The 13,146-nt window shown below is 40.9% G+C and overlaps 1 protein-coding gene and 1 long non-coding RNA gene across 6 annotated transcripts in view; one reads left to right on the forward strand and one right to left on the reverse strand.

Moving 5' to 3' along the window:
* The window catches only part of NSD2 (nuclear receptor binding SET domain protein 2), a 179,965-nt gene that overhangs the window by 136,996 nt on the left and 29,823 nt on the right, over nt 1-13,146 (reverse strand). For 2 of the 5 annotated variants that reach the window (XM_065597129.1, XM_065597131.1), the window contains exon 1: nt 12,947-13,090. The exons of 1 other annotated variant lie outside the window; for it this stretch is intronic. The gene's annotated coding sequence lies outside the window, so the exon portion shown is untranslated. Of the gene's footprint in view, nt 1-12,946; nt 13,091-13,146 lie in introns of those variants that run through there. 2 more of the 5 variants (XM_042855543.2, XM_065597132.1) reach the window with 2 other exon arrangements.
* On the forward strand, nt 12,707-13,117 carry LOC122174202 (uncharacterized). The gene is made up of 2 exons (XR_006175714.2): nt 12,707-12,847; nt 12,975-13,117. It is a non-coding gene; the product is annotated as an uncharacterized LOC122174202 (long non-coding RNA).

The following is a 13,146-nucleotide window of genomic DNA, read 5'->3' on the forward strand; positions in this document are numbered from 1 at the left end:
TTTGAATGGCCAATATATGCACATATACAGTAGCTATTCATCAAAAGTGCTAAGATGTTCTAAGCAATATTGAAAGTAGTTCTAGCAATATAGGTCTGGCCCCAATTTTTTGTTTTTAAAGAAGGAGCAGAATTTAAAGCCCTAATATGAAAGCATGTTTTCATTTAAGAGAAATAATGTTTACATGTGGCTTATGCCTGCCTGAACAAAAAAGGGGCTGAATCCCTTCTCTATGTAACTGAAGAAAAACAGCCTTTTAAGTACGGTATTTGCCAGAGCTGCCTAGTTTGGAGAGAAGGAACTGACAGCTGTGGCCTGTTAGGCTACATGTCTCAGTAGCCTAACAACAGCTATGCCTAAGTAAGGAAGCTATAAAAAGAAGATACTTCTAGAGAGAGAAGGGGACGAGCGCTCAGATTTCCTCCTAACTCAGGAGACTCATGACCTATTCCCACAATGAAAAGCAAGGAGAAACTGGAAAATTAATTTCCCCACACTAACTCCCAGAATCAATAAGCACTGATGGGAAGCGGGGTTTCTTCAGCAAGTACTAATATTGCTTTTCTGGGGCAGCAAAGACAATTACACAAATCTGATCAATGTCACTTTGCCAAACATTTTTCTGACCAATTGCAACAACTGAACCACTGCTGGGGGTGGAATTGGAAGTGTGTATGATAGGAAAGATTAAATATAATCTCTGCAAAATCATGAGGAAAAGGAGTCCTTTCTCACTTTGCTTAAGAAAGTCTTCTAAGTGTCATTCCCACTGCTCAAAACAACAGGAAATTTGACTCAAACTGATCAGATTCTCCAGATTGGAGAGGAAGGAAAGACTTTGGACAGCAACAGTGGTATGAGCACAATCCAGGAAGAGGACCACAAAACAATCTAAGGAAAGAGGAGCACCATCTCCACTCTAAATACCCATAGGGAAATAGCTGAGCCTCCCAATCACACCCATGGAGCAAGGAGAGAGTGAGGATAACTACTCTTTCAGCCCAGCAAAGGAACTTCAAATTGACCGCACACTCACCAAACAAGACATACACTGAAGATGTGGACATCTACAGCAGGATCCAAGTATCGCACTCTGGTGGCAACACCAGCATGCCATTTTCTTCCCTAATTCCTGTCCACCCAAAGCTACAAGGGAGCAACTACACTGGATTTCTTAGTGGTTATCAGGTGCTATACCCGAATATGAGGTTGTCTCCTCTCTCTCTCTCCCCACCATCACCTCCCAAAATAACTGTCTGCTACATTTTTCAAGACTGTACTTGAAGCTTCCCTTATTTCCTGGGCAGTCACAATAGCATCACATGACAGCGGCCCTTCCTCTAGCAAAGGAGGGTTGGATAATTTACCCCACTAATGACACTCTTCCAGTTGTCTAGAATTCACTAGTGAATTCAATGAGGTGACTCTCCCACAAGGGCTCTGAGTGTTGTGTCTGTTGTATTCCTAAACCTCTACCAGTCCTTGGATGACATACAAGTTTAATCTCAAATTAAGTATCCTATTGATGCAGCGCCTTCTCCTAATCCATGTCTCTCTCCTAACTCTTCTCACGCCTTATGCCCCGCCCCTTCCTCCTTCTAGCCTCTTTTCCTTTTCACCATCCCAATTCTCTCCCCTCCATCAGAATCAGGACATTGCTTCTGCTGCTCCTGCATATTTCTACATCAAAATGAAATAGACTAAATTTACCAGTTTCTTCCTTGCTCCTGCTATCACTTGCCTGTGTATTTGGGGAGGGAAGAGGAGGGGAGCAGACAGATTGATGTGAAGCTTTTGTGAGATTATCATGGGAATTTCTAAAATGCAAAAGGCTGGGGAGGAGGAGAAGGACCCAAAATAAGATATGCACATAAATTGCAAAGGAACACAAAACTGTGTACACATTGTATCTTGAGTATATAGTGAGTCTGTAGACACCATTAGCTGCAGAAATGGGCTAACAGTCCTAAGATATCCCCAAGATGTTCTCCCCAAAGTAAAGGGCCAGTCACTATGAACAAAAAATGACATCTATAATATATATATTCATGTGAACAGAATACACATTCTATTGCAGTGCCTTCAGTAAGCTGATGAATAGAGGCCAAGGAAATTTACCTTATATACTCGATAATAAGCTGGTTCGTTTATAAGCGAACCCCACCCCCCTCAATATGGAAAAGTTTTATAACCCGTTCATAAGCCGACCCTATAATTCAAGGGTCAGCAAACTTTGGCTCGCAGGCCATCAGGATAAGCCGCTGGTGGGCCAAGATGGTTTTTTTACCTCAAGCGTCCGCAGGCATGGAGGTAAACCTAAGTAAACAAAATGTCCCAGTGCGCCCGATGCTTATCCTGATGGGCCGGGACAGCAACTGGTGGGGAAATTTGGGGGAGGGGAGGGGAGGGAGAGAAGCTGGGAGTCGGGGAGTAACCCCTGTGACCACCCCCCACATGAACCCACCCCTAGCCCAGGACCCCCACATTCTCCCCATCCCACCTTATCTGGGGAGGGCCAGGGGAGGATGTCTCTGGCCTAGCAGGAGCTGCTCCAGCAGGCCAGACCAGGTGGCGCAGCTGCAGCATGTTCCAACAGCCTGGGCCAGGCGCAGCCACAGCCTGCTCTGGGGGGCGGGGCGTAGCGGCACAGCTGCAGCTGCTTCGGAGGCTGGGGGGAGAGCAACGTGGCCAGAAGCGGAGAGACTCTGGCCCCGCCTCTTCCCTTCTGGCTCTGCTGGCTCTCCTTGCTCCCTCTGTTGGGGGGAGGGGCTGTGTCCCACCTCTCCCTCTCTATACCCGTTCATAAGCCGACCCCCTTCTCTGGTGCTGCCCTTTTTTACTAAAAAATTTGGCTTATAAACGAAGATACGGTACTCCCTACCCCTTAGAATGCCACCCCCTAAACTTCCATTGCATTGGATTTTTCAACCACTCAATCAAACCTCAGATGCTGCCAGAAGCACCCTAGCATAAGCCACTGTGAAAAGTGCAAAAAGATACCAAAGGCAGTACTGCTGTTTAAAGGCTTTTCTACACAAGGAGGATTTTGCCAATATAGTAATACCGGTAAAACTCTCTAGTGCGGGCACACAGCTATATCAGTATAATTGTGCTTCTACTAGTATCTGGCAGAAACTACACTGGGATAAGCACAGTTATATTGCTACAGCTGTGACCCATACTAGAGGGTTTTACCAGCATAGCTAGTGTTTTGGTGAGACAGGCACAGATAACAATCCTCAACAGCCACTTAACTGTGGGTGGCTATCAAGATGACCTCCATTGATCTGACCAACCCATTCTGAAAGACTCATTGCAGGGAAAATCAAGGTAGTGGCAACTACCATGCTAGAAATAGATCTGAAAAGTCAATCTATTAAGGAATCCCATCTCTGATGACATACCCATAAAAAAGAGTAAGAGGAAAGTGAAAGCTTCCATAATGCCATCAGCCAACTCTCCATATTATACCAGCAGGTATATGGTAATGTATTCCTCATAAGAGTTTATGCTAAGAATAAGTCTTGTTATGCAACTGCTGATGAAATTTTTATTTGCTTAGTTCTTGGAATCTAAGCTTTTTCCATCAGTAACATCCTGTACCAGGGAGTTCCAATGGCAAATACACGTTGTGTATGCATTTCCTTTTATCCATTTTAAATCTGCTCTTATAATTTCACTGATTATCCCCTTATTCTTTTATGATTCCTTAACTTCAATCAGGCTGTTGATTGGGGCTCTCTAATACTTATTAACAGGAACAGAGTAGGTTTTTACACAAGTATCTCAAATTCACAAACATACTTACTTCCCATTACTAACCAATAAGAAAAGTGGTGTGTAATAGTCCAGGACAAAGTACACTGAGACCACCATGACAGGTGTTTGTTCAACCTATTCTTAAAAACCTCCAGTGATGGAGATTCCACCACCTACCTGGGTAACCTGTTCCACTACTTAACTACCCTCATAGTTAGAAAGATTTCCTAATATCAAACCTAAATCTCCCTTGTTGCAGATTAAGCCAATAACTTTTTGTGTCCTACATTCAAACGGATATGGAGAACAATTGATCACTATCTCTTTGTAATACCCCTTAACATATCTTTCTTCAAGTGTGGTGGCCAGAATGGGACAGAACTCCAGCTGAGAGCTCACTAGTGCCAAGAAGAGCAGAACAGTTACCTTCCATGTCATATGACATGCCTGTCACCCCAAAATGACAATACCTTTTTTCACAACTGCATCACGTTGTTAGCTCATGTTCAATATGTGATTCACTATAAGCCCCACATCTCTTTCTGAAATACTGCTGCCTAGCCAGATAGTCCCCATTTTGTAGTTGTGCATTTGATCTTTTTTCTTCTCAAGTGTAATACTTCGAACTTTTCTTTACTGAATTTCATCTTGTTGATTTCAGATCAATTCTTCAATTTATCAAGATCATTTTGAATGTGCAAGTGCAAGCAACCCCTCCCAGCTTGGTGTCATCCACAATTTTATAAGTGGACTCTTCATTCCATACTCCAAGTCATTAATGAAAATACTAAATACAGTTGTACCAGACAGAACAGACCCCTGCAGTACCCCACTAGATATGGCCTCCAGTTGACAGCAAACTATTGATAACTATTCTGAGTATGGTTTTTCAAGCAGTTGTACAGCCACCTTATAGTAATTTCATCTACAGTCCACATTTCCCTAGTTTGCTTATGAGAATGTCATGAAGGACTGTGTCAAAAGCCTAACCAAAATCATGATCCATCACATCTACTGCTTCTCCCCTCTCCATTCCCCACATCTACTAGGCCTGTAAGCCTATCAGCAAAGGAAATTAGGTTGATTTAGCATGATTTGTTCTTGGCAAATCCATGCTGGCTATTACTTTTCAGCCTATTATTCTCTAGGAATTTACAAATTAATTGTTCGATCATTTCTTCCAGTACCTTTTCAGGAACCCAAGTTAGGGTGACTGGTCTATAAATCCCTGGGTTCTCTTTGTTCCTGTTTTTCAAGATAGATACTATGAATTGTTCGACTACTGAGAGCCTCTCACTGGGAAAAGAAAAACAGCCCAACCATAAAGGAATGGTTAAAAAAAAAAAATACAGGAAGTTGTAATGGAAAAGTTAACACTCTAGTTATGAACTTAGCACAATAGGCAGAGGACAGATAAATACATGGTTACCTTTTATTCAATACTCAGGCAAAGTACATTCACTTGCAAAAAACCCAGCATATCTGTCCAATTAGGTTTTTAAATATTAACATTTTACAGATATGCCTGGTCTGTTAAATGTGTGTATAGAGATTTCACTCAATTTAATAAGGCCACCAGGAACAACATCGGTGTTGTAATGATGATCACTTTGTAATATGGTAACACTCTGGTAAATAGAAAGTACTGACTATATTCCTTTATAATGTCTCTTCAAATAAAAGCTAACTGTTGTAATGATTGTTTTGTTTCTGGTACACCTCTACCCCGATATAACGCTGTCCTCAGGAGCCAAAAAATCTTACCGTGTTATAGGTGAAACCGCGTTATATCGAACTTGCTTTGATCCGCTGGAGTGCGCAGCGCCGCTCCCCTGCAACGCTGCTTTACCTCGCTATATCTGAAATCGTGTTATATCGGGTCACGCTATATCGGGGTAGAGCTGTATTTATATGACACGGTTCTGTAAACTGGTCAAAACTTCCTAAATAAATAGTAGGTACTATGTTTGCCCTTTTCCAGTCCTTCAGGACCTCTCCTGTCCTCCATAAGTTCTCAAAGATAATTACTAATGGTTCTGAGATTGCTTCAGCTAGTTCTGTAAGTACCCAAGAGTGAATTTTGTCAGGCCCTGCTGACTTGAATACATCTAAATTTATCAAAATATTCTTTAACCCCTTCTTCCCCTATTCTGGAATGTGTTCCTTCCCCTTCGTTTTTAACATTAATTGTGACCAGATACTTAACACAGTTAACCTTTTTAGCAGCAAATGAAGCACAACATGCACTGAACATCTCATCCTTCTTGGTGCTGTCCATTAGCAGCTCTCCTTCACCACTAAGTAGTGGATCTACACTTTGTATGTCTCTCTTGTTCCTAATGTATTTACAGATTTGCCAAACATTATTAAGATAGTATGTCTTCAGTATGGGTTACATCATCAGCAAAAAGGTTAATTTAGAAAGTAAAACTGATTTCCATTGAACAAGTACTGAGAACGTTTTCTTCAGAACTTGCTTCAAGATCCTACCCCAGTAAGATTAAGATATGTGATGCCTGACAACTTTTGACAATGAAGTATCTAGAAGTTTACACAGGGATTTTATATTATGCCCTTATAAAACCCAAATACTATACTGATTATGCTCAGTTTTTTGTTCAGCAGTATTTTGCCTGTTGAATAAACAAATCTGTGTTTTCAGTTCACTCATAAAAGCTATCAAAACACAGCTTTTTGGCAATCCATATTTCTCATAGGAAATCTTCAATTAGAGCAGTAATTTTTCTAAATTATTTGATTCAAAGTTTGTGGTGCTACCAGTTTTGAACTTAAAGTGAAGTGATCCATATTCTAACCTTATATTCTGTACCGTTCCTCAAGGCCCATACTGGCTTTGATCTCTTGAGGATTTATGTTCTTCCTCTTGTCTCCATCATGACAGGAGACAAGGGCAGATTGGCTGAGCCTCTGGAGGTTTTTCGCCTTCCTCCGCAGCATGGGGCAGGGATCTCTAGCAGGAGGGTCTCTGCCGATTGAAGTCACTAATAACAGGATTGGGGACTTCAGCAGCAGAGTCCAGGGAAGGGGTAGGGACGGTTTTATGGCCTGCAGCATGCAGGGGGTCCGACCAGATGATCATAATGGTCCCTTCTGACCTTAAAGTCTATGAGTCTATGAGACTATAACCTGGGCATTCATTTCTATAGAGATAACACTCTGATTTAGCCTTTTCTGAATGCCAGTGTGGACGGATCCCCTGCTTCAATAGTATACCATCAAGGTGGCAAGTTTCACGATCTCAAACTTTTGCTCCTCAAACTAATCCACACTAAAATAACGTTTTAAAGAACACTTGTTCACTATTTATCACAAACCCGGCAGTAAATCATTCAAGGTCTGTACACTATGACAGGAGACTATGTGCATGCACTGCTTTGTTTACCATGGCTCTTAAAATGATTAAGATTTTCTTTTATTCCTTTTTTCTTCTATCACATCAGTTTTTCCATAATATTTCAAATTGATTTCAAATATTTTTTAGAAGATCTCACTTTACCTCATCTTCTATTCCTTGAATGCAGATTCATTATAAAACACAGACAGGACTAAGACAAAAGGATAATGCTCATTTTTCTGTTTGTGATATAATCAATTGTTGCAAAAGAAAAATGGAATCTTGATCTCAGTACTTCGAATGTTGAATAAAACTAACAATCATTTATTGTTTTCAAGTGTAAGTTTGTAATTTGTTGTGTGTGTTTTTTAGTATTGACTGGAGATGTAAACATTTAACATAAGCTTGCCACAAGAAAGCTTGATGGGGGTACAGACTGAAGCAAGTTTCACAGAGAAAGGCCAATTTCTCTGTTGAGATGACAGAAGCATCAAAGTTTAGGCTACTTTAAAGACCTAACTCAGCAGAAAAAACAGAAGGTAGCTTCTACAGACACATGAAGCAGGTTATAGATTCTAAGGCCATTATGTAAGGCCCTTTTAACCTGATTAAGAGTTCTTTATGAAGAAGTTTAAATTAAAAAATTATTGGAGATATCCTATCTCCTAGAACTGGAAGGGACCTTGAAAGGTCATCGAGTCCAGCCCCCTGCCTTCACTAGCAGGACCAAGTACCAATTTTGCCCCAGATCCCTAGGTGGCCCCCTAGTTAGACTTAAGAAAAGACTTCCGTATTTTTCAGTTAGTCGCCATTTCTTAAGTAGGCACCATGAGAGAGCATGCAGTTTTAAAATAAAATAAAATAAAAATAAAAGAATCAGTTATGGGGGCAATTAGCCCTTTTGCTTTCTCTCTAGGTATCTTTAATATGACCACCATCTGATACTTTGCACCTCCCTTATGCATATACTTTTTCGCTTTCCTCCCTCCCCTCCAATGTTCGCAATGGAAGGAATTACACCAAATAGCTACATCTGTGCTATAGAAGTGGAAGTTGAATTGATTTTTAGTACTAAACATCATCTTATGTTAAGTTAAAGAAGGGTCGTTGCAGTGTAGGGGGCAAAAAAACAATAGAAACAAGACAACCATCTGTTGGGGAATCCTTATAACTTTACATTCTTTAAACCACCTATATAGTTTATTGCTTAGTTTCAAATTCTGTCAAATACCAGTGCTTATATGTCAACTGTGCCCCAAGGCTAAGGAATTCTGCCCAACATTATACAGCTTTGAAATACGTATAAGCTAACATTTTACATTTCCAGATCTTTAGCCAGTTAAAGTATGCACAGAATACACTGCTACGAAATATTCAGACAGATGCTTTAAAATATCTACGTCCAATGTTATGACCCATTACAGCACTGGTCTGTCTAAACAACTCCCATACAACTTTGTTATTTTTAATCACTAAAAAACACAACTACAGAAGACTTACTTTTGGTGCAATACAGTTAACAGGCATTTGTTTATGGCAAAGAGAAAGCATATTTAAAATATTTATTCTTTTATTGGATACTCTTATTATATTTTTCCCTTCATAGTAAGAGGTAGCTTTTTATATACACTATAGAAACACTCATTTCTTAAGCCTAACATTGAAATTTAAAATGTTATCAAGTAAGATATTTGATGGTGAGCACACTGATGCACATTGATAGTACACATTCATTTATCATCAACAGGCACAGGGTATTGAGATTTGCAAGACATCTGTACTCCAGAATTCTTGGATATCTCAGTACTTTGCCTGGCTGTCCTTTTAGTTATGAGAATGCAGGGTATAGAATAGGTACACATGATACAAAACCCAGCATTCAGTTTGCAATTGCATGCCCCCTATCCTATCTTAAAATTTCATATATATTACAGCACCCCCTTTAAAAAAAAAAAAAAAAAAAGTTAAGTTTCCCTAAAGTCAATATGCTCATTTTAAAAGAGTCACTATCAACTTGAAATGTTGATACCAAACAAAAAGTTAAAAGTAGTTTCAAATTTTTACTATCACATTTTCCCATTTTTATCTATTATTTTCTTGATTTTTGTCAAATGCACATAGTAATCTGAAAGAAAATAATTGATTTTGTATAATTATACTTTATCTTAGGTGCTACTTGTAATAACTGTAGGTTAAAAAAAGTGAAAAGTATGATTTTGAAGTTGACAATATCTCTATGGATTGAAGGGATGTTTCTTACATTTCAATACACTTTTCTTCTGTTTTCTTTCTGTTGTCAATCACAAAGGCCTCCCAACTATTCATTTTCTACTTTAACTATAAAATGAAACCCACCCATTCACAATTTGCTAGATATGTACATTTTTTAATTTGGTTCTCCACCCTATTTGGCCATTCATCCTTGGGTGCCATATTTCAACTTCTCTTCGCCAACTATACAGCAGAGATGTCAAGCTTTTTTCAAAGCCACTCCACTGACTAGAAAATAAGATGTTTGTTAGAAAAGTAGATGTGCTTATCCACTTTATTCTGCCTCAATATTTCCATTCTTCATTGGTCAAAAGGTAAAAGACACCAAAGCTATACATTCAGATCTCTTACACAGGTGAACATACACCAAGCCACACAGACAACTCATTTGTATTTTGTGCTTGTTATTCCTTACAAAAATATAATGAAGTTAAAAAGATTTAAATAGGCACAGGATAGTAGTGATGAGCGTGGCACAAAAACTTAGACAAATATGCAAACAGTCAAATTTTCTACTGAATACCAAATTTATTCCATTAGACTTCTTGAATATCAGGATATGCATATTGCTTACATTGGCACCAGCTAAGAAGAGTTCTACAGTGCAGTGCTCAGCTCTTCTGGGGATTTGAGTTTTTTTCCTATAAGTAGTCAGATGCTTTACAGAGTTCTGTGGAGGAAATGCCTGCAATTTGCATAAGTTTGCAAGTCTTTAATATTTATACTTTAAATTTAAAATTCTGTTGTGCAATTATGCAAGCATCAGAAAGAAGAAATGACTGGAGATGGCAGGACTGCTATAATATTTACAGCATACACATCTTCTCCAGCAATCTAACTGAGGCAGGTGGAGCCTTTTGCCTCTATGGAGCACCAATGAAGTAAATGGGCTCCTATTGAGCACAAGGGTCCACACACATCAGATTGCAGGACTGAGGCCTAGATTTAGATACATATTAATACTAGTGGCATGAAAGAAATACAATACATTCAAAGCAAAAGCGAGAAGTGAATGAGCCACAAACAATGGGACATAGTAACAGCTCTCTCTTTCCAGGCCTGCACTGTTTTGTTGAATGCATAATTTTAGAACTCAGTAAGCCTTTTTAAACAAGATACATCATAGCCCTTTTTAAATTCCCAGCCTAAAATAATTAAACCCATGTCTTAGAAGCTAGTGTCTCATAGGCCTAACACAATTTTAAGGTAATATTCTGATAGTTGAAATGATACCAAAAGAAAGAGTTTACATTCATGTAAAGATATTAAATACTATCATTTTTCATTTTCTGTAACATCATTCCTGTTGGATTCTTAGTTATTTGAGAGTAGTTTAAATATAATTAGATTTTTAATTTGATTAATTTCAACTCTAAAAACTACTTTGAACTGGCAGCATTAGTACTTCCCCTACACCCCAATTACCTGAAATAATGTAAAGGTACTTATTCCTTTTTGACATTTCCCTTTAATTAATTAAGGTAATTTATGTTTTATTAGCCTGTCAATATTTGCATATTTCTAAGAGAATGTAACGGTGGCAGTGAATGTTTATTCCCATATTCTTAACAAGAAATAACTTATTTCTACCCAAGTGGTGAAGACTATTTAATTATAAATTAATATCACCTAAAAAATTTCATCAACACTCCTTATGGCTCTAAACTGGAACATAAATCCAACACAAGTCACATTTTAGTTTTTAATGCGTATTTGAGCACTGACTAGCACTGCTCCATAGCAGTTTTATTCATCAAGCACATCCAACAGGTCAAATAATTTCATTAAGCGGTACTGAAGAGTGTATTCAGGTACATTTGTTCTGTTTCCGAGGCACTACCACAATAAATAATAATTTCAACAATTAGTTTATAAAGATTCCACTACAATAGTATTTAGATACTGCAGAAGAGCAAATTTCTTTGATCAGATTTAATAGTATTTCCCACATTTAAAAGACCTTTACTAAGCACAACAATGAGACATGAATTACCAGCAAGTTGATCTTGCAAAATCCACACAAACACTTCATAGGTAACTTACACTATGGAGCTGCTGTCTTAGGTTTGAATCTCCCTTTCATATGTTTATTCAGCATAGACAGCATTCAATATTAAATACAAGAATAATTATAAACCAATTTTAATGCAAAAAGCAATAGGAAAATATTCAAGAAACAGGCAGCGACTTATACCTGCCTCATGTTTGTCTAACTGGTCTGTTAGCAAGGGGCCCTTTTTTCCTGAAATCTGTTTTAATACAATATCTATTTACTGCTCCTATACTTTTGATAGTATTTGCCCCTCCTTTTAGCAGACTTATTTTGAAAGAACCAAGTATAAATACGCTCAAGAAGTGTGGTGAATTCCCTCCCCCACTCCCAGAGCTATAACCCACAACGGATGAGCTATAACTATGGCCTTGGAAATGCAAGTTCCCCTGCCCCTTTTTAACACACCAACATCAATTCAAATTACGAGAGACCTATCCTCTTATACTTAATAAAGACTAAGCCAATGAGCATGTAAGTCTTGGCAGAAACATTTTATTTCCTCTTCTCTAATAGGGATCGCCTTCGCCTCCCATACAGGTCCGGAATGAACTGCAGCAGGGGTAAGTATAAGGATCATCACACCAGTCTTTGGTGGAGGAATAAATCAAACATGGCTTCCCCCTCCATACATTTCCAGAGTTACTCTCTCACTCCTACTGCCATGGAATCCCAGTTCTACCCACAGGGAAGGCAGCAGTAGCAGCCCTCAGATGATTACACCACACACAGTCAGTGCAATGGGGGGTACATTTATACCCACCACCACCATTTAGCGAGTTATTTTAAAGCCTCAAATAGATCTTTCTCCCATTTGTGTGTGTGTGTATAGATTGCACTGATTGATTTTCACCCTGGGAAGGGAGGTGACACCGACAGGCGCCTTATCCCACCCCTTCACATTTTCTCTCGCCTCCTGCAGCAGCGATGAAGAAATTGGGAGGGTGGGACTAGAAAGAGGATGAAGCAGCAACAGCCGGGACTCCAGCTTCGGCATTGCTCCTTTCCGCTCCTCCAACACCCAAGAATCAGAGGCCCAGCCAACACCAGTAATCTTGCTGCAGCCTCCGGCGGGAGGATGGGCAGACACTGGGGGGAAGCCGGGGGTGCATGCAGCGGGGGTCCGAGAGCCACCCGGGGGCGGGAGATGAGCGAGGGGGGCCGGGGAGGTAGGGGAAGCCTCCCCCTCAGCCCAGGAGGAGGCTGGGAGAGCCGGCTAGCGGGGGAGAGCTAGACTCCCGCGAGGGCAGGAGGATCGGGAGACCGGGGGGATAACGCCGTTGGGTGATGGAGAAGCTAGAGGCCACCCCCCTCCCTCGCCTCAGCACCGCGGACCACCCCCGCTGCCAGCCGCTCGCCCTCCCAACGGCAGCGCGCGGGGCCAGGACACAGCATCCCTGCGAGCAAGCGAGGTAACCTCACCGCCGCTCCCGCCTCCAGCCGGGGCCTGCGGTAGCGTGCCCGGGGCCTCCCCCCGCCCCAGGGACACCGGCCGGGCCCGGCTCGCTGACCTGTGCTCTGGCACATCCTCTCACACAGGAGCCGGGCGAGGAGAGAGGCGGTGGCTCGATGCCCGCGAACGGCGGCAGCCGACAAGACGCAGCGGCAGTAACGGCAGCAGCGGCGGCGGCGGCGGCTCCGGGAATCCTGCGCGGCGGCCCCGCCCCCTCCTCCGGCCAGAACCAGCGCGAAAAATCCCCGCCGCTGATTG

The sequence above is a fragment of the Chrysemys picta genome, chromosome 5, assembly GCF_011386835.1.
Source record: "Chrysemys picta bellii isolate R12L10 chromosome 5, ASM1138683v2, whole genome shotgun sequence".
NCBI classification, from domain to species: domain Eukaryota; kingdom Metazoa; phylum Chordata; order Testudines; family Emydidae; genus Chrysemys; species Chrysemys picta.